The 23,223-nt window shown below is 34.9% G+C and overlaps 1 long non-coding RNA gene across 21 annotated transcripts in view; it reads left to right on the plus strand.

Moving 5' to 3' along the window:
* LOC148758807 (uncharacterized) overlaps window positions 1–23,223 on the plus strand; it is a 210,858-nt gene that overhangs the window by 33,592 nt on the left and 154,043 nt on the right. The gene's annotated exons all lie outside the window — the stretch shown is intronic.

A 23,223-nucleotide genomic window follows, 5' to 3' on the forward strand; every position in this document is an offset into this window, starting at 1 on the left:
GTGTATAAATGGCTGAGGAAATGAATGCTGGTCATTAAATTTGCAAAACATATTAATTGATTCATTGATAAGGCTGTAGCATATTCTGAATTGTCTTAGTACCTTAACTGTTCCTATTGGACTTTGTCTTAAAAGTGTTTTATATGTAATATATATATATATATATATATATACACACATAATTATATATATATATGTAATGTATGTAATTATGTACTGTGACTGACAGTATATTTAAGTCTATATTTTTGGAATCTAGAAATGCTGCCAATACAATAGTGAGAAATGCTGCCAATACAATAGTGTTTTATTCTAGGGGAGTAAACCAAATCCCTTCAAGGGTTTGGGAAAACATAATGTATATTCTGTGCTGAAATCATAAGTCCTTGTGTTTCTACATTACCCTTTACTGTTTGAGCGTTTTCATATTTGCTATCTATTGATTCTAACAATGGCCGTGTGGGATGGCTCCAGCTTGTGGCAATATCTCTATGCCATGGGAGAGAGAAATGCAGAACTGTGATTGAAGAGTTATGCCCTAGGTTCACATACCACAATTGATTAGTAAAATACCCCTGGCACTCAAAAACTCTTTTTATACTTCACTGCTACTGCAATTAAAACACATTAATAAGAAACATTTCATATAGAATTACCGTGTCGGCATGAGAAGAGTGTTTTTAAGGAAACTTCTACAACTGATACAGCCTGAAGTTGTCATCTCCGTCTGCATTAGTCAAAATGTCAGCAATAGATTTTGGCTGTATCTCTATAGACTTAAAAGTTCCAGAATTCAAATAATAAATTTTAAGCTTTTCTTGCTTTCCTAATCAAATTAGCAAATTTAAAAAATCTGATGACAGTAAAATCTGTGATATTGAAGACAACATCCTGGCAAAAAAAAAAAAAAAAAAGAATTCCAGTTGGAGACCCTGCCTAATGCACTTTTCATCCCTTTGCTTTGCTTATTGTGGACGCTCAAGATTTGAAAGGAGGGATGGAAGATAGAAAGAGGGAGAGAGACTGAAAGATAGTGGATGAAAGGAAGGAAAAAGTGAACTGAAGATATGTAAATTTTCTATCAACATATATATTTTAAAAATTTGCATTTCAGTAAACCTGATAAGTAGATATGATTCAAGTTTATGAGTAAACATAAAATAGAATTGTACTTTCTCTTAAATTATCTTTTTTCAAAAAAGATGCCTTTGCATTAAGAGTTAATCAACTTGACTTCTTTTCAATATGTCCTTCCTAAGGAGAAGAATTGCATGGTAAATGCTTCTAAAATTACAAGAAGGCAGCCTAGTCCCTACCTTGATTCTCATCCTAAGGATGTTGACACAGTGACACCTTCTAGAGTAACAAACATAAAAACTGCAAATAAAATAGATGCCCTTAAACTAAAAGGAATGAACTTTTGAGAATATCCTTTACTGCAATTATGATAAAGAAAAGTAAATTGAAATCAGAACTACCAAAGGTGGAAAAACTCATCTTTTCTGCTGTTGATGAGTTTTACGATGTCAAATGATTACATTTGCATGTTCACTTCATTATGTAGTTTCATTGTATCTTATATTTCTTATGCTGATTGAACTCATATTTTTGTTTTCAAATAACAAGAATGAAAAAATATTTTGGTTCTAAAAATGAGGAAAATACTTTTGGCCGCACAAAATAGTTATCTTTGAGTAATTCTAGCTTAGGAACATTTCTTTTTTCAAAGATAATTAATGTTTAGTAATATGTACAAAAATAATATGACTGGTTAAAAAAAAGCAAAACAGAAATACTCCTGAGGTTAATGGAAGTATAGGTGAAGGCTGTTTGCATGGAAAACGAAAGTAAAACAATTTTTCATTTAGAAAATCTACCAACAGATATAGATCAAGTCATCAGTATTTATCAGATGTTTGTCCATTTCTGTTTTATGTCCATGTGTAGTCTTCTGCTAAATTCTGGTTGTTGTATAGAAATACTGTAACAGTCATTTTTTTAAAAAGTTTTAAATGAGGGGTAGAGGAAAAGAGGGAGGTGGGAGAGAAAGAGAAATGAAGGGAAGAAGGAAAGGATGGAAGGGGAGAGAGAGAGGGCGCCTTTTTAAAGAAATTGAGAGTTACTCAGGGATAGTATGCTCTTTCTATTGGTATTTTCAAAAAGCCCCAGAAATATATTTTCCTGGAGAGAAACTGGGCACAAATTCATTGTAACCATAGTATTTTTCATGCCAAAATGTGTGGAGCTTTCTTGCCCTTGGAAGAGCTTTTCAACTCATTAAAGCCTGTCTTGTCCAACTCCCCAGAATGATGAATGATGGAGAACTATATGCTGGGGTTTCGTTTAATTTGTATCTGGAAGGAATGTTATAGCTCATGACCAAATGTCTTCCAAATAAACACCATGTTGATTGATGTGATCCATCATAAGACAGAAGGTTTATTGAATTGGGAATATATGATAGAAACTGAACATATGGTACTGTATCGGAAAAGCAGCTCTTCCAGAATGTGTGAATGAAATAGCATTTTCAAAGCTATTTCAAAAATATTACATTTTGGAGATGTTAGCAATCGCCTGACCTAGAATTTAATCAAACAGCAAGAGCTTTGAAAAGACTCTGGGACAAAGAATGTAGGTAATGTGAAAAATGTCACTCAAGCCAGAAAGCATTACTAACAAATTGTCATGGCTCTGTGCTACAGGCATCATTTATACCAATGTCAATAATAGCTCCACAAATTGTAATTTCATAGATATACAAACATATCTAACGTAAACAGCCTGCTCATTTTGTCATTTATACATCTATTCTGGTAGATCCACTGAAATATTAAAAAAGAGAAGCTACTTTATAGGAAAGTAGCAACAAATAAGAAATTATCAAATTGTGATAAGTATGTAAAATTGAAAGTCAGCATAAATTGCGTATGTCTGATCTAGGTATTCATAATTTATTAAGATGTTTATAAAATTTAATTTCAAGTTACTATTTACTAGTTTTAAATTATTGATTTCAATTACCTTTTTAAAGATAAATATATGGAACATAACCTGATATTCAAAAGCATTTATGAATTATATTATTTGCTATAAGACTTAAAGCAAGAATAGTTAGTATTCAATCAAAGCCCCATTTAGACATGAAGGGCTTTGAGACTCCCACCCCACAGCTCTCTAGATTCCAAATACACCAAAGATCAGTAACAGCCAGATCATGACGGCTGTTCAATCACTTATCTTTCTCCATTTGGACCATATGTAAGGACTTTAGGTATCAGTCAGCTGCCCCTAATGCCAAACAAAGTGTGAGTTGCCAAGCATGCCACTTCACACTTTCAAATAGGCTTTTATAGTCATTTTCTACTGTGCTCCTCCCAGCAACCCTTTGAGATAGTGTTCTGATCATCTGGTTTAAGGAAAATAAAACCAGGGCTTTCCCAAGGCAGAAATGGCAGCTGAATTCAGATTTTCTGATGTCAAGTGGCAGCCTTTATTTACTGTATCATATTTTAATACTTTTGAAGCTATTTGAGGAGTTGATACACACGAGATGAGGGAAGAGACTTTTAAATAAGGCGATATGCAGATCACACTCAAAATCATGATTTAAGTGGCTTTATTTCTAAAACCAGCCCTGAGTGAAACATCTATTGATTATAATGTTTAGAAGTTATTTAGAACACTCAATACTTCCCCACTTTATTAGTGTACAAATATCTTCATATAATGCATTATTATACCTAATTATGCTTGGAGTATGTTTACAGTTTATTATGGGTAAAAATTAACCTTGGAAATTGTTATGGAAAATTATTATGTAATTAAATTATTTCTTAATTTATTCTATATTGGCATATTTTGAATAGCTAGATAATTTCATTTGTTTGCCAATAAGGGACTTTTTTTGTTAATTATATTATCACTCTAAGATTGAAGAAGATATTTGAGAAATTATACTTAAATCTATTGACCATGTTATACACTTTTAATGTGCACTGAACATATTAACCACATTCATAAAAATACAGGAAGCTCCCAAGTTTTAATTAAGTTATATTATAAAGTTCCTTGTATTAAGCAGTTGCTTAGAGTTCAATTTTTCACTGTAAAAGGATGTTGCAAATGTTTACTAGTATCTCAGGATATCCTTCAAAAGTCCCTTTGAATCACAGGACAACTGAATGAAACACAGAAATAAATACAATAATTGGTAGAAACCTATAATATTTTAAAAATTAAAACTAAAAGTACATTATAAGCTCTAAGGTGTATATAACACACATGCGCACACACACACACATTTTTCTTTTTGTTGCCTTCAGGAATTGTGCATTTGGCAATAAATTAAGTATAAATAGGTATGTTACTTTTTCTACTTTTCTATTTGTGTTTTTTAGTCTATAATATAATAAAATATTAATAACAAGCTAGTCATTCAATAAACTTCCAGAATTAAAACAGGAAAAAGATGTTGCTAAATGTCCTGTAAATCTAAGAATTACTTTGGTATAAAAACTGCTGACCATGTCTTACCAAGGCTTAAGGAGCTTAATGACAAATTTACCAAGGAGATCAAATATATGGTGCTGGAAGGAGACTTGACTTTGGGTGTTGAACACGTAAGGCAATATATAGATAATGCAGTACAGAATTGTACACTTGAAACCTATATAGTTTTATTAACCAATGCTGCCCCCAATAAATAAAAAAAGAGAGAGAAATCACTGAGCCTCTGACTTGTCGTTGTGTTCAGTACATTTTAAAGTATAAATTTGGGGGGAAAAAAATAAGTCTCTGGTCTATCTACAGCTTTTCCCAAATACTCAAATGTATATTTTTCACATTTTTATGTCTCTGCAAAAGAGTCAAGCATTTAGCCAGAAGCATTGTTTTTTCCTTTAGTGGTATATAAAATAATGAATTATCTTAAAAACATCTAAATAAATAAATTGTTTTAATAAATAAAATGTTATCAAGTGTCCAAATTATCCATATCCCTAATATTATTTTGTTATTATGACTAGTAACAAGCCTTTAGAGTATATCATTACCAATAAACAAGCATATATTTCAACTTCTACTTTACCCTTTGGCTCAGAGGGAGAATGGCAAGCAAACTTTAACTGGGAAATAGGCCATAACATTAGACTATAAGTGGGAAGCCAGGACCAAGTTAAAACAGACAGACTTAGAAGAGACAGGTAGACTGCCAGCCTCTTTGTCAATGAGAAGAGAGAGGGAAAGAAACTAAGAGCTTCAAAAAATAAATTCTGTACCCAGTGCAGAAATGCACAATTCAAGAATAAATGGAGATTTCAACATTCATCTCTCTCCATCGCTTTAGAGAAAATTATAGATAGGCTTGCAAAATTTTGTATTGCTCACCAATTATTCCTTCCAACTTCCTTTCAGTGAGTTGAGGAAGGATACATTTGGAGAAGACTTGGATAGGTGTTAGAGAAAATCTTTAAAAACAACTCCTGAGTTTTTAGCTCTCAATATATCATTCCTGTACTTCACTCTGGACTTGCCTGAAACAGGAAAAGATAACAAAAACTAACCACTCAAAATCTGACTAGGGTGAGGGTGAGTCCACCTTCTTCTATCCTAAGAATTGGCTCCACTAATATCATACATAGTTGAACTTCTTGTATTATCCACTTCAAAAGTTTAATTAGAGAAGACATGAAAAGTGTGGTTTCACATTGTAAATATTCCATATTTCTTTGCCTTCAAGTTCCTCAAGATTTTATCTATATGCCACATGAACTTGTCTATTTTTTTTTTCAATTTATTTCAGAGTAGATGCAGAGTAGAAGTTAAATTAAGTAGGAATTATAGGAAATCCCATTGCAGTTTTTCTGGAACATTTGTGTGTGAGCATAGGAAATAAGAGATAAAAGCAGATTTTGAAATGTGGCTCCTAATCTCCATGTTGCTTTCCAGCTGGACTCATCCAGTACAGGACCTTTTATTCACTTACTCTGGATGCACTGTCTGTAAGTTCCCAGACTATGGGTCCAATATTTGCCCTGGCCATTTTTACTGCACGAAAGACTGAATATCACATATGACTCTAGTTTTAAATTGATACATTGCTATGGGCCCTTAGAAAATGATTTGGTACATGAGTTTATGGGGACTACTTTATACTTCATGCCTTAACTATAATGTAACTATGCAACTTTCTTTTCCACAGTGCCTAATAGACATGTAGATAAATATTTTTGATAAATAATATCATTATATGATTACTATATTTTATTAGATCCTTTTGATTTCTGAGCTCCGGGATTTATGTTTCTTGATTTAGTTTATTTTTCTAAGTAAAGTCAGTAATAAAGACAACTACTTAAAATCCTCAATCTTATATCATGGGTCTCATACTGTGTTTCCCCAAAAATAAGACCTACCCTGAAAATAAGCCCCAGTTAAGATCGTCAGCCAGACGGATGGATGATTTAGCACATTATGACGAAGTTCCAAAAGAAGATGAGATGACTTTATTTGAATAAATGTAGGTTGTTGTACAAGAAAAAATAAGACATCCCCTGAAAATACACCCTAATGCATCTTTTGGAGCAAAAATTAATATAAGACCCAGTCTTATTTTCAGGAAAACACAGTAGGTAGGCAAGGAAGATCAGTGTGATAAATGCTGTAGCAGAGGCTCATCAAAGGGCAGGCAAGGGACAGAATAGAAGAGACGGATGTACTGAAATGTGGAAATGGTTACCTCCCAGCCCCCTGGGGGATACAGACAAGGTACCCAGAAGAGAGAAACTTTGAAGAATTAATAATACTGTTAGTGACTTAATTATCAGTTATGGTGAACTCTTGATGTTGTATCAAATGTTAAGTTAATGATGAAATGAAAGAAAACTGATAACAAATATACAAATAACTAAAGATAATTTATAACACCCCACCCCCATACCCAGCCTCTAACCCTTTTTGATCATCTGAAAGTAACATTCAGGTCTTAATTCTGAAGTTACCGCTTCGGGAAACTTTAGTTGATACCTGAATCTAAATGTGATTCTCTTTTTATACTCTCTAAAGAAACCCTGCGTTTTTCCTTTATAACCTGTATCAAAATTTGTAAACTAAAGGTTGCCTATGTGCTTATTTATGCACTGCATCCTCACTAGATCCAGGATCAGATTGTCAAATTGGATCCATTGGTCAGAGTCTGTACCTAGCATGAAGGATACAGGCAATCCAGAGGCTCTGGCAAAGGACAGAGAGTTCTGAGAAATAAAAAGCATCTCCAGGCTCTTCCTTCCTGCATCAGACATATCCCAGAATAATCATGATCTCTCTGAGTGAGGTCCTTATGATTTCCTTACAGAACAAGGAGCATTAATTTACACAATACCTCCATTGTATATTAGCTGTGGGCTGAACTGTGTACCCTCAAACTCCATATGTTGAAGCCCTAAGCCCCAAAGTGATGGTATTTGGAGATGGTGCCTTTGGGAGGTAATTAGCGTTAGATGAAGTCGTGAGAGTGGGACCCTCGTGATGGGATGAGTGCCATTGTAACCACCCGTTGATACAAGAGAGCTCGCGCTCTTTCTCTCTGCCCTGTGAGCATACAGTGAGAAAGCACCACGTGTAATCCAGAAAGCGAGCTCTCACCAAAACCCCTCCATGCTGGCACCCAGGCTTCTGGTCCCAGGCTTCTCCAGGATCTGGAGAGAGCTATGAGAAAATAAATTTCTGTTGTTTATGCCACTCAGTGGATGGTATTTTGTTATGGCAGCCTGAGCAGACTAAGACACTATCCCAGAGAGTTGTCCAAGTTACGTGCACCCTCCAAGGAACCATGCCTCACAAATCCATAGATTGTAGATATACTGACCATATGGAGTCCTCACACTTTCGATAGAGAGGATCTCTTCCTCCTAGCAAGTGTCATGTGTCTGCTTACCTGGAGGTCCAGGAGATAAAAAAAAAAAAAAGTACACTGGGTTTCTTTTTCTTCTCTCTTCCCAGGGATGGTCACCCACACTCCCACTCCCACAGACGGAGCGAAGAGAGCATAGGCAGGCTATTTCACAATTTCCTCCCAGCTTGATGAGGACAGGGACCTTGTGCATTTTGTTTACCAGTGTTTTCCCAGCGCTTCGCAGAGTTGGAATAACACAGAACTACGGCTCGCTCAGAGTTATTGAAAAAATGGGTGAAGTAATAATGCATATTAACTGCTGTGTAAAACTATAAATTATATTTGTTTGTTCTCAATATGTTTCTGTGAAGCCCCAAAAAGTACACTGTACTTCCAGTACTTAGTGATTGAATTCATCATTGAACTGACTGTCTATATTTTCTAATGAAGTAAACAATTGCCTTAATTTTATGTAGTCCCAACTATTTCCTTGAAGAAATTATGTTGTTGGAGACTTAGGGTAATTGAAGAAGAAAAGAATACAGCTTTTGGTGCCTTCTGTGTCGTAGCCAATTTTTATATATCATGTTATGATGGGCTCACTTTTAATATTACTTTGGGTTCTGTGAGTCATGCTAGAAAAATTGTGAAAGTACTCAATTTTAAAAAACAATTTGCTAAATTTTGTTAAGGTTTTGTAAAAAAAAGAAGGAAACTGTCTCCTCAAAGAACCATTGAATTTTATGCAAATAAACATTTTCACAGAAGATAGGAAACAATCAATTGTCCAATTATTTTGAAAATTGAGCATGACTTTCTTTAAAGACCAGAAAGATCAGATATACAACTAATTAAGGAATACTGCATGAGTCTGTTGCCAGCATTGATCAGATGGCACACCCAGAGGCAATTCAAGAGAATGCAATGAAGGGACCACTTTAACTAGGGATGGTAAAACAGCCAGCAGCTAATAACAGCAGGAAGCCTTTAAAACTCTGCTCTGGTAACCACAATGCTATTGTACTATATACAGCTGTGAGTTTGGTTTTTGTTTGTTTATTCATTTGTTGCTTTTTTGTTTTATATCCAACATATGATAAAGGGAGTCGAATACATGGTGATGGAAAGAGACTAGACTTCAGGTAGTGAGCACAAAATAAGACTCTACAGATGTCATATTGTAAAGTTGTGCACCTGAAATTCATATATTGTCATTAATCAGTGGTGCACCCAATAAATTTAATTTTTAAAAAACCTGCCCTGAAGGGACAAACAGAAAGGCATTCTTACAGAATCTGTGACAGCAGTAACACAGTGGGAAACGGGCCACTCTACAGGAGCTACTATCAAGCCTTGGTCCAGGAAAAGAGAGCATTTCTTTCTCTTCCTGTCCTTTGATTTCTTGCTAGTGCCCCCTGCCTCCCCTTGGCCTAACCCAAAAGAAAGCCAGGTGGCAAGAGAGCCTGAGTGATGCAACCTGCAGAGGTTAGCCTCCTGGGGCACAAAGTGTAGTGGGTAAGGCCAAATAATAGATATAGGAAGACCAACAGAAAATAACCATCAGAAAATCCCTAAAAATGCCACAATTCTTTATATGAAGATCAGGGCCAAGGTCGTAAAATAAGTTAGGAACATTTGGAAAATAAGCAGAATATATTTAGAAAAAAATCCTTTCTTTTATCATTTGCAACCCAGATGTATTCTGACATTGTTTTGTCTGGTAAAGGATTTCCTAGCTCCTATTTTTGGAGTGAGAGAGATCTTTTAAGTGGTGACATCCTAATCTAGCACTGTTTCTTTAAAATGTTGTTTACAATTGATTTTATAGTGAATACGTACATTATTTGGCTGCTGTGGCTCTAAAAAATTTTATGGATACTGATTTATTAATACTCAGTCATATGAAGTGGACTCCATTGTCATTATCCTAATTCAGTATCTGAGGAAACTGAGACCCAGAGAAGTGAAGTGGCTTTTCCTAGTTCACACAGACAATAGAGGGTGGAGCCGCCACCTTTACCAGGGTCTAGGGCTGCAGTGTATTTACTCTTAGCTGCCATAATATACCACCTTTTTTATGGGGACTTGTTACGTGACCACATCCCCAGTACAGATAAATTTTCAATTGTGATCATGTCAACAGATCAGACAGTGGTTTTTTTGCCCATGAATTTTCACATTCCTCTCAACTATATTTACTTGTTTGTAAAATGTGTAGAGAGGATCCATCGTCTCCTCACAGTCAAACCTATTGCAAAAACTGTTTGAGATAATTATGATGTAAGTACACACAGATTGGTGTACTGTTTGTCAGAACTAGAAATTTAGAGGCACATTAGAGGATTAAGTGTAATTTGATACAGAATTATGGCAGCTACCATTGTGACCAAATCCAGTAGGTATATTGTCAATCCCAAAGACTCCGAATGTGTTTCTCAATATGGAAACGCTATTTTAAGCTGATAATTCATTTTTATTTTCATAAGAAAGAAAATGTACGCATTGTCAGATGAGAATTCTTTAACAAATAAATTTTGAAGACCTCAGTGACATTTTATAAAAATATTCTTTTAACGTAAAGAATTCCATTTCACAATCTAAATTACATCATTTTCCACATGCTTTTGGCTGATTAAATAATTTATCCCTTAATTTCAACTAAAATAAAATGAGTATTTAAATCAATACTGAATTAAATTTGTAATAAAAAGATGAAGCTCTATGAAAATTATCGAGATAAGAGCTATGAAATTATAGATTTAAAACCACCTACCGTAATAAATCTACCCAATTTTAATATTAGTAAAGTGAACAATCAGCCATTTGAATGACATGGGTATGATTACTGCACTACTCTAATTTTAAAATAGTGTAGTACATTTTATTTTCAGGAATTTAGTAAAGGTCTGGCTTTTTTACATCAGAAGTCATTTGCAGATAATCTAGCAACTGAATCTGAATGACATCATAGAATCACCTAAAACACAAATGATTTGAATGTCTTATTATTAAAACTTAAAATCAAGCCTCCTTCCCAGTTATGTGTGTTGTGTAGATTTTCAGGATACCTTAATTTTTCAGAGGCATTTGAAATTGGAAGTTCTAAAATTCATGTCTTCCAGTGCTCAGATTCTAGTACAAAGTAGAGTCCTGTGCTTTCAGTAGATGTTGACTACACGAGATGAATAAAAACAGGAGCACAGGCTTTAGTCCATTCAGAGCTTTTTGGCTGTAAACCTAGGTGTTTGGAGTTTTTAAAATACTCTTGGAACTTTTAAAGTCACACATCTCTCATATTATTAAAATAAGGAGGAAAAAAGCTGTCTTTCAGGAGAATTCCAAAAATAAAACAAAATGCAAATTAAGAAAGGATCAATAGTAAACATTTCTACATGATTTAACTTGGATTACATATCTGATATTTTGGAGCATATTATTTCAGGCACTATTTCTTCATTAGAGACCCATATACATGTTTTACTGGCTCCTACTTTCTTGGTTTTAATTTTGTAAGCTCCAGATTTTATAGTAGCCACAGATTTTTGAAAACTGTAAATTTGAGCAAGTTTTATTTGCAACACAGTCATCCGAAACACACATAAATATTCAGGTCGCAAACTATGTTATGAGGGAGACTATTCATAGATACTTCCTGATAGGAAAATGAATAATGGAAAACCATTGTAATGCAATAACCCTATTGATAAATAGATTCATTACACTAGTTTGCTTATAATGTGCATCACGTTCTGAGAGAAATAACCCATGTTAGGGCAACATTCTGGAAGAGATACTCTGATTTTGAGTTTTCTCACTTGGACCATTGGACTGTTATCTGTAGCCATCAAATAACTTCTACCCAATCTCTCCATCTAGAAAAGGCTTCACTTTTAAATGAGAATTTAATGAAGAATAGCAAAGATATGTTGCAAAACACTGAACCCACATGCTTTATCAGAACAAATGTATTTAAAATATGTTTAGCTTACTATAAAATATTATATACAACTATACAACTCTTGTGAAAGATTCCAATATAAACCCCTAATGTTTCATGCCTAAAGAGCTGGAAATCTTAGTGAGAGCTATGGGATGGCGACAATGTGATATATGTCTCACCAGCCCGAACTTCTTGACCATGGCAGACATGAGTGATCCATTCTCATGGTCCCGTTACTGCTGCATCAGAGGCTTAGAATCTACCTCAACTTTAACTTATCAGTTAAAATCACCACAGCTTTCATCATTCAGCACGTATATGTTAACCTCGGCATCATGTCAGGCACTGGAGCTACGACAGTGAAAAAATAAAAAAATAAGTGGGAATGATGCCTGTCCGCATACAGCTGACCAACTGTTGGAATACAGAATTGCAAAAACAGCTAATTACAGTCAACTGTTTCAAGGATTGCAATGGAAATAATACAAGCAATAATGGATACAGAGAAAAGAGATAATGATCTCTGTGTATGGAGGCTGGGAAAGAGAGAATATTGTAGGTTGGAAGAAAAGACCATGTCATAGTTTGGAAGATGAAGTTAGAGTCTGTGAGGCAGAGATTCCCTCTGTAAACCACAGTGCTGACCTGGTACACTCAGAACTGAACATAAAAGCATGAAGTATGGAGTGGAAATAGGTTAGCTTGGAGAGTTCATCTGGTGGCACATAATTCTGATTTAAGACGTTTTTAGGATATTTTAGAATGTTAGACATTTATTCTAAGAATAACAGAAAAACATTACAGGGTTTTAAATATTTTAGAAAGAGACTTCTGAGTTTTGCATGGAGAACTGGTGAATGGGTGGGGGGAAACCATGTTAGGAGGCTGAAGCACTGATCAAAGTGAAAGAAAATGTGATCTAATAGAAGGCCTGTGGTACTGGTGATGAAGGGAAGTATATGTATGAGACATTTAGAGGATGCATTTGACAGGACTCAGTGGTCAACTGGATGTGGGAAAACAGGAGAGAGAGTTCAAGGATGATGCCTAGCTTTCTGATTTGGGAAACCAGGTAAATGTTGGTATCATTCACTGGCATATACTGACTATACATGGTAAAAAGCCAATATGGGGAAAGAAGACGAACTCAGTTTTAGATGGACTGATTTTGAAGAGCCTATATGTCAGCCAAAAAAAAATAACTCATCGGCAATGGGAAATATAGATCTCAAATTCATCAGAAAAAGCTAAGTTGTATGATACAATTAGGTTTTATTCATAGAGATTGTTCCTGAAGCCATTTGCATTAATGAGGTCATTTGGGGTTGAGACTATTTTAAGAAAAGAGAAAACAAGGAAGAACCTCAAATAATAAAAACATTCAAGGGAATTCATGAAAATTCTTTGGAAAAGTTCACGCATGGGCCAGCTGTGTCTTTTGACTACATAAAAGAAGAAAGTTTTATCTGGGGAGAGCATCCTAGTAGATTAAAGCCTTAGACTACTCTAGGCAACTGTAAAATCTGGACTTTGCTAAATTGAATTTTTACTCTACCAGGAATCCCCTTCCTTGGTCCCTAGGTGTGGCACAGTGTTGTTCTGGGATTATATAAAGATGAAGAAATTGCTCTGAATGGGAGAAACAAAAAAAACAGACAAAAAACTGTAGTGATATGATACCTGCCATTAATGGAAGCAGTGTATAGGACATCTAGTACCTAGCTAAATGGAATTCAACTTTCCAAGACGTTTAAGTGGGAAAAATTAAATGCAGTAGTAAAATGAGCTTCCAACTCCCATCGCTGTAGCAACCTGTAGAGGGATAATAGGAACATAATCAAGGGGAGGTGGGAAGAGTAAGCATGTCAATAAAATTTTCACGTTCAATTCAGAGATAGTTGATCTTAGAACTGCCCTCTTAACTTTTGTATTCTGTCAGCATTTTAGGTCATGGAAATCTATCCATTGAAAAAGTTTCCAGCTAGATTGGGCTGAGTCCTCATTCATATACTTTATTAATGAGACAATATAATTACGCACATTCTACCAATAAAGTAATGCAGTTATTCTCAAATTTTAACCCAAAAAAAAAGAATCATCCTGGGAGTTTATTAAAAATGCCTTTTTTAAGTCCTAAATCTAGACTTTCTGATTTAAGAGGTCTTGTTAGGGCTTATGTTTTCATATTGTTTAAAAAGTGCCCCAGTTGATTCTGACAGTGGTTGTCTGCAAACTACATTTGAAAACCCCTGACGTAGGGGAAAATTGAAAGCCAAATATTCTAAGATAGAGTGATTCAAGTTAGTGAGGAGTGAACTTGTTTAATTAAGGAAATACAGAGGTATCTAATAGTGATGAATCTTAGGAATCCAAGGGAAAATAAATAATAGGTTTAAATTCAGATTCAGTCAGCTTAAGTAGTCCATATAGATGTGCCAATTCTGAGTAAAATTCTCCTAATACGATCATTAGGAAGCTATTCATTCCCATAAGGGTTGATATTACAAACTTGAAAGGAAGGGTTAGCAGATAAATATGGCTGTCGGGGTAGCACTTTGCTTTCCTCGGTTATCTGATGTTTACTGCCATTTAATTTATCTCCAAAAAAACTGTTATCAAAACCCACAGCTCTATTAAATGTGTCACACATGCACAGAAGAACTGACAAGATATGAGATCTTTTCTGCATGAATGGGTTGTAAAAGTTTGTGATAACACAAATTTCTATCAAAACAGTTGCAAATGTGACTGCCAGAGAGTTCCTAAAGGCAAAAATTATTCTAGACAGGATGCATGGATTGGTTTGACCCTATAAATAATCCACCTTTCATCAAACGTAAATTGATTTTCCAGAACTAAACTCTCCCCAAGATCCAAATTCTTGCTTAAAATCACTAAAACAGAATTTCTGTTCTATAGCCTCAGACCCTGTCAAACCTATCTCTGGTCTACTATTCTTCATCTTCCCTATAATATGTCTGTTCTCTCATTGCTCAAGCAAAAACTGTAATCATCCTGTATTTCCCTTTTTTTCACTTCACATATCAAATCTGTCAGAAAGTTATGTTGATTACACTTACTAAACACATACTGAACATCCCTTCCAAGTGAGACCCAATCTGAGCCATCATCACTCTTGCCCAGAATTCTGTGAAACTCTTCTAATGGCTTTCACTCCATTAAGCCTCCTCTAATAATTCATTCTTCCTAACAGAAGGGATTATCCTTCTCAAATATAAATCAGGTATCACTCAACCATTTACAACTTTTCAATGCCTTCCCATTGCAATTTGACAAAGCAAACAAACAAACAAAACACTGCAATCTCTTCTTGTTGCGACCTGCACAACACAAGCTGTGGGAAGGTGAGGGAGGCGGCGAGGGTTAAACTATCATAAAGAGACAGAGACTCAAATACAGTTAAATCACAGAGGACCGAGGGACTCGCAGCCTCAAGGGACTGGAGTCCCCAATCGGTCATCGTGGGTATTTATTGATTTCTTACAATAAGCATCACAAGATTAAAGGCAGGGTCTGAGAAATTCTCATACCACACCTTAAAATTCTTCCAATTCCCAGACATCTGTCCGGAAGCAACCGATGTTTATTGTCCCCAGGAGACTAAGGTGGGTGTGTTCAACCCCCTGGGGGAGCAAGTCTCACAAGGTAAAACCATCCCGAGAGCTAAGCAGGAAGAGCAATATCTTATCACTCTAAGAAGTCCTTTGCATAGCAGAGTGCAGGACAATTGGGGCATGCATTAGCAGCTTCCCATAATGGTGAGGAGGAGGGGTATGGCTACCTCCTAACTTTTATTATGTTAACTCATGGGGGTCCCAATGGGGTCCCGTCTGGCTTAAGTCGTTCCTCCCATGAGGAATCATTACTCGTCTTTGACTGCAGACCCAGCTTACAAGGACCAAATATAGAGACTTAGGATAAATGAACTCAACCCCAAAGAGGGACAGTCCCACAAAGTTTTCTTTCCCTAAGGAAAGATTGGAGGGGACAAACGGCTAGGCTGCTGTGTGACCACATCTTCTCCCAGGAAAACAAGGCCTCTTGCAACTTTTCCTAGCACACCTTCATTAATTGTCTTGCGTGCTCAGCCAATTAACTATATGAATGTTGAGAATGAGTTTCTGGAAACAGATTATCTAAGTTTGCATCTAGGCTTTATCACTTTCTAGCTTGGGCGAGTTAATAAACCTTTCTGTGTCTCATCTGAAAATAAATGATAAAATGGAAAGTACTTCACAGAGTGTTTGGGGATGCTTTCTGTTTGTTGGAAAGCTCACATGTGTTAATTCTTCAGGACACCTGTAATGTTCTTTATCAGTTCTGTTCATTCCTACATCTTGGCTTAGCCATCTCCTCCTTATCAGTTGGTTTTAGTTGGAAGTCAACTCCTCAGAGATATCTTCCCTCGTCAGCCTGCTGATTTCCCTCAGTTCTCATAACTTCAACAACTCTCAAGTTAATTTATTTTTCTGTATTTATTCACCAAAGTTGTAGAGGGATGGAAATTTGCTTTTTCTAATACTGAAAACAATATCTATTAGGAGAATCAAATTTACTGTAAAGTCCTATTGGAAAAAAGAAGAGTGTTTGTGGATATCATTTAATCCCAGGAAGAGTAGCTACTAAACAATAAAACTAGAAACAAAATGTTAGAAACACAAAGTTGATATTATTTATAGATATCTCTGTACCCCGCATAAAATCATAGGCAGAGAAAAGACGTATCACACCCAGGATTTCGGATATCTTTCAGGAAGGAGAGGGGTAGGGATGGAGAAAAGCATAGTAGGGAGAAGGTGAAGTCCAGAATTTTGTTTTATTTCCTTAAGTTACATCATATTAGACAATATTTTGAAGAAATTTATATAAAAAGTTTTCATTTAAATTATCCATTAAAACTGGATGGGAAAATGTCAATCCCTTATTACCTTAGACCTTCTTTTGGCCTCATTGATCACATTCATTTCCCTAAGCTCATTTGTATGAATGAAATCCTTATTTTATATTTTACAAGTTAAATACTGCCTACCTTACAAAAGGGATGAAGGTTTCCCAAATGTCAAAGTATTACAGGTAGAATGAAGACTTTTAAAAGAAAAAGATGTTGCAAAAAATTGAAAAGAGAGAAATTTAGAAGAAATAGTTAATTCAGTTATATGTTTAATTACTATAGTGGATATTATAGATTTTCCCAAACCTTTTGAGATTCAGTAAAGCAATCCATAGTAACATAGAGACATATACAAGGATAAGTATTTTCTTTGAGCTAGTAATCTAGTAATCAGACTACAGGGACATTATACTAGATAATAATTGCAAAAAAAAAAAAAAAAAAAAAAAGATGAAAAGGAAAAGAAAAGAAAAAACATTGTTAGAGAAAGACAAGCCTGGGTGGTATAATCTTTTATGCTTATTTTGCTCACTTTGTGGATCTAGAAACCCAGTTTCACAACCTTCTAGATTTAGCAGGTTCAGGAGTAATGGCTTCCACTAATCAAACCCAGAAGAGATAGATGAGATATAATAAAAATGTCAAACTAGCAATTTACAAAAGGAGCCACACATTTTCAATGAGCTTCATGTCCATCTAGTGTCAAAACTGTCTAGTGAACATGGAACAGCAGCAAAGTAAGGTACATACTTTTCAAGTGTATTGCATCTAGACCTGATGAAACCATATGATTTCACTTTAGCCCGAATCACACACACCTATCCAGAGAGCCAGGTCCTCCATCCACGGGGTGCTAGTCCCTTGGCCTCTCAGGGACAGTGCAGAGTTCACATTTCCAGCTTCTTGCTGTTGGAGCTTCCATTTCACTTCTTAGTCACATCTTATCACCGTCTTATAGCACTATTACAAAAACCTTCAATATCCTCTTAGTATCCCTAATATCCTTCTTTCTATCATTCTTTTTTCCTCCTTGATCCTTCTGTTGCCTGCTTTCCATTTCTTTTAATTCATCATGCTTTCCCTGACTAGTATTCTGATTTTAACAGTGGGAATATCTTTTTTTTAAAACCTAGCAACAAAATGTCTTTTCTGAATGGGAACTGATATGAAGAACAATAGAATTCCATCTTATGTATCACAGTATATATTATCTTGGCACAATGAATATGAAATACTAAGTGAAATTCCTATTGTAAATTATGTAGCATTTTTAGGACTTTTCCCTGTGATTCACGTCTCTGGGTTTTAAAATGAGGGAAAGGGGCAATGTATTTTAAAAAATGAATGCATTTAATCTGTGCAAGTTGTCAGTCAAAATATAGAACTAAACATAGACAGCCTTGGGCGTATCAGCGCCCTAATTGCAGAAAGTCTGGCTCATCACCAATGTTTTAACACTTGATTTATTTCCTGTTCAACTTGTTCAATAGAGCCAGAGTTCATCAGTTTTCCAAATGGGTGTTAAAAATATAAAGATCTAGCTTCATTAAGTGGAGGCTATACTTATTATGCACCAGTGACTTGTAAATTTTAGGAAAGGTTAGTAGAGTGAGCTTTCAGTGCATTGTGTACAAAACCACAGCTTTGACCTGGTGCTAATATGGCTAATAACTAATAAACATTGAAAGCCACAGTCGCTGGTAAAAATAGAGAGGTTTTATGAATTGAAATTTCCCCCAAACTAAATTTATTTATTAAAGACTATATAAACACATAGCATTTTCTTTTTCAAGTCTAACGTATTGTATTTTACTTCCAGAAAAGGTATTTAGAATTTTCCTAAAGAAAAAAAAAAGAACAACAACAAAAAAAAAGTCTATGAACCATTGGATATTTAGCGTACTGTGAGGTTGTTTTTTTTATTATAGTGCTTAGGATTTCAATAATTGCCTTTTTCTATAGTATAGCAGTGCATTTAATGTGATGTTTTGACACCATAAATAACAAACGGAGGACCAAACAAAGGAAGCTAATGTTGATTGGGATAGTTTTGGACTTCTACACAAGCACAAGAAAATCATAAAGCAGGGAGTTGCATCTTAATTTCCAAAATAAGTGAGAAAAAAAAAAAGAAAAAGAAACTTGAGCACCATTATCACTAACACTGGTTTTCATTACTGTTACATGTAAATGTAAATACCAAGAGATATCATCATCACTTTGCAGCAGAGCCATCATTAAGAGGGCAGCATTCCCATTCTTCGTTGAGAAAGAAGAAAACTCAGGTTGTGTTTGGGGAAGTTTTTCAGAAAAGCTGCATGTTTTCCACAGGAATAAATATTAATTTCATACCTCTGTGCCTCTACTTAGTGATTCAGCAGCCACCTCCAGGTTTCTTGTTTCTGGAGACCAGAACAGAAATATCATCTGGAAAACTGACTTCACTAGAAGCACCAAAATTGAAATCTACTATCTTCTATCTATGCCACCAATTGCAGAAAACATATGATTTAAATTAGGACAACTCCCATAAATTGACAAAGAATATTTTTTCACATGAAAATATTAGTATAATGAAAATTCCTGTGGAAGATGCTATGTCACATCATATGAATATGATGAGTTAATTTTTTTATTACATAACTTCATGACATTCCACATTCTAATAGATCTTTGCTTTAAGAGTAAGCTGATTTTTCCCTGGCAAACTTGATTGTAAAAATAGATAACAGTGTTATATTCATTTCCTAGGGCGGTGATAACAAAGTACCACAAACTGGGTAGCTTTAAACAATAGAAATTTATTCCTTCGTAGTTATGGAGGCTGGAAGTCGGAGATCAAGGTGTCAGCAGGGCTGTGCTCTCCCTGAGAATTTAGGTAGAATCCTCCCTTCTCCCCAGCTTTCCGTGATAGCTGTCAGTCCTTGGTGTTGCTTGTCTTGCAGCTGCATCCCTTCAATCTCTTCCTCTGTGGACACATAGAATTCTCCCTGTGTGTTTCTGTCTTTACATGAAGTTTTCTTCTGTTGTAAGGACACTAACCATATTGGATTAGTGTCATCCTAATGACCTCATCTTACCTTGATTATGTTAACAAAAACTCTATATCAACATAAGGTCACATTTACAGGTTTCAGGAGTTAAAATTTCAACATACCTTTGGAGGAAACACAGTTTAATCCATACAACTGTTTTGCCGAGGTATTTTCTAAATCAGAAGCATTATTTAACTAAAATTTACTTTGTTTTGGCAAGTGATAAGAAATCTCACCGAGGCATTCCTCCATCATCTTAGATTTGGTGGGATGGATGGTGAGGATGAGGTTTGGTTCACTAACGAATTCTGATGTTTATGAGGAACTGGGTTGAAAAATCCTTCCTACAATAAAATTTGAGTTTTATTTTTCTGCTTTGATATTAACACATATTCTAGTAGAACATATTAAAAAACACATTTAGCAGGGCTTTTCAGTGTACTGCTTATTATCAACATAGGGTTTTATGATGGGTATCCATGGATAACTTATACAAAGCCTAAAATTTATATAACCTAGCTAAAGATGAAGAAGTCCGCGAAAGTGAAAGTAGAGTCCCGAACTCCTTTACTTGGTTGAGAATATTAATTACACATTTTTCATTAAAAGCAAGAGCAAAGTTTTTCCCTCAGTAATTACTTCAGGGATAGAAGTGTTCATGGAGATTGAGTCCATACTAGTCTTATAATGGTCATGGAATTGAACACCCTGGGTATCAGGTACTATCCCTCATGTTCATGGCCACTGAGGATAATCTCAGCCAAACACTTGTAAATACATTGTAAGTCTAGACCACTAGCAATATGTGAATAGATCAGCAAGAACTCATAACCTAAAATTTCAAGTTGAAGTAGATACTTATGGGCAAGTAATAATATTTGTAGGGATAGAACATTATTATTGTCATCATGTTAGTTATACTGGCTTTTCACCCTAAACCCTCATAATTCCAATTTTATGTAAGGCTAAACCATTTTAGTAGCATGTGCACAGTTTTAGTGATGTTTATTTACTTTAGCCCATGGACTAGATTGTAGTCATTTATTTTAATTTCAATTATGGTGGATTGTTACATTATATTATTATGGAAGGCAGCAGCAGCTCAAAGTTATGATTTTTGTTGAATAAATGAACAACTATTTGCCTTGAAGAACCCATTTGACATATTTTTGTCACAGGATTCAAAGAATCATAGAAACTCTCATTTGAATGAATCTTGAAAGTCAGTTAGTGTAAATTTTCAGCCAGATCTCCATAAACAAATAAATAAATTCAGTGCTTTCTTTCATTAATCTTGCTGGAGTTCAACCAGACTAAACCCAGGACTGAACCCTTTAGTACTAACATAAACATGAATGGGGTTATGATGGTTCAGCAGATTCTGGACAGCAGTGGGAGGTGAAGAAAAAGAGGAAGCAATAATGGAGGGAGCGCGCCAAGTGTGTGCAGCAGTACCGCCTCTATGAACTGGGATGCCATCAGGAGGAAAGAAATCTTCCCTTGTTATAATTAGTTACTATGCAGTTACTTCCAGAACATGAGTTAATTTCACTTAACCCTTACGGAATTTCACTACATTGATACTGGTAAGTAAAAGCAGTTCTGCTAATAGCTAAGTGATGAACAGAGAACTCAGAATTCAAATAGAAACCACACCTTACAAGACTGTACTATGATTTGCAAAATCGATAAAGGGCACCAAATAATGCTATGCAAGGCAAACTATCTGAGCTCAAACTCTTTTAATATAAGTTCATTCATACCTATCAGATCAAAAACTATCGGAAACAGTAACTGCCCACAGAGTCACATGGTTCCAGCAATTCCTCAGTTTTCAAATTCTGACTAGCCTTGCCATTTCAATGGTCCACCTAGTTACATGGTCTTCCTTGCAAAAATAAGCTAATAAACCCAAATTTATTTGACTAAAGTGGGGCTCCTGGTAGTCAGTAGGCTTTAATTATATATTAGCAAGGGTAATTATGAGTACAATATTGTCATATAGCAAGAGTTCGTCTACCATTTGAGTAGTATCTGACTCAATAACTAACACTAATCTTCTATTCTTGAATCATCTTTTCTTTCCTCCTCTATGTCATTCTCAAAATATGTCAACGTCTTTTACATTGTAAGTCCTGCATTTGTTCTTAGATTTGATTTTCTTGCTATTTTTACTTCTCATTTCCTTTTCCATTAAATTGATTTTAAACAGTATTCACTCAAATACACTTACATGCACACATGATATATGATAGTAGCCTCAAAATCTTTTATTGGGAATGTAAATCCTATTGATTGCAAACAATGTTAGATTTTGAGGGGTTCTCAAAATCAAACTGGATAACTTTAAGTAAATTAAAATACAATGATCATAACATACATGTGAAAAATATATAAGAATATGTGTATAAAAATGTGAAAATATGTTAAGCTCAATGGTGAGTATATTAGAAAAACATACATGTTCATATCTCAACTCTCAAGTTATCTATGAATAATATTTTTTATTTCTGTTTCCTTGGAGATTTTTCCACATTATTATTATGTGTGGATTTTCTTTTTTCCAAAGTACTGATATGTTTTATATTTTATCTTTTTATTGATAAGGTTGACATTGATAAGGCATTTTAATCTAGGAGCTAGAAGGCTATAAGGTATTGGACCTGAAGTAAGAAAATGTAACCTAAATTGTACATAAAGAAATTTCACAATTGATCATGAGCTGAATATAAATCTCAAAGGAATGAAAGTTGGAGTTTTGCAACATTTAGGTATCTGAACTGATAGAAATATAAAAAGCAATGAGAAAAATGTTAAATGGGTTTAAGCCTAGGAATAAATGTGATCCAAGTAGAGAAAAACCAGATTGAGCAAATGATATTGAAGCTGAATTATCAGGACGCATGTTGGCTCTAGATGTCCTCCCCTCTGTACCCCCAAAGAACCTTTATTCGTTGTTCTTTGGGCCATAATGCATTATTTTATTCTGTTCTGATTAGTAAGAGGCAGCTTATTATGTTTAATTCTCAGACACTCTCTAAATATTTTAGGAAGTTTTTGTTCCTAAGTCAGTATTCCTTAACATATCTTTGTTCTTTTTAAATTTGTAATAAACAGCATCTATTTAATGATCCAATATCTCTTATGTATATTAGTATTAGTATTCTTTTTAACATGAATTTTCTTGAGATCGTGTGACACAAGCTATAGATTTCTCTCCTATGACATGTTAAAAAAATTGTTTACATTGAAAATCTTTCTTTACAATGATAAAACTAAATATATTCAATGACTGATACATCAGGATTTCCCCCATGATTTATACAGCTAAAATCCTAGTCACAGTATAAAGATTGCTGCAGTACTTATTCATAGCTCTGAAGTGATTGAAAAGAAGCTATCAGAGTAGGGTATTGATGAGAACGTGTCAAAGAAGCTCCAT

This window comes from Rhinolophus sinicus, chromosome 2 (genome assembly GCF_057876585.1).
Source record: "Rhinolophus sinicus isolate RSI-liver-muscle chromosome 2, RSI-T2T, whole genome shotgun sequence".
Lineage (NCBI taxonomy): Eukaryota > Metazoa > Chordata > Mammalia > Chiroptera > Rhinolophidae > Rhinolophus > Rhinolophus sinicus.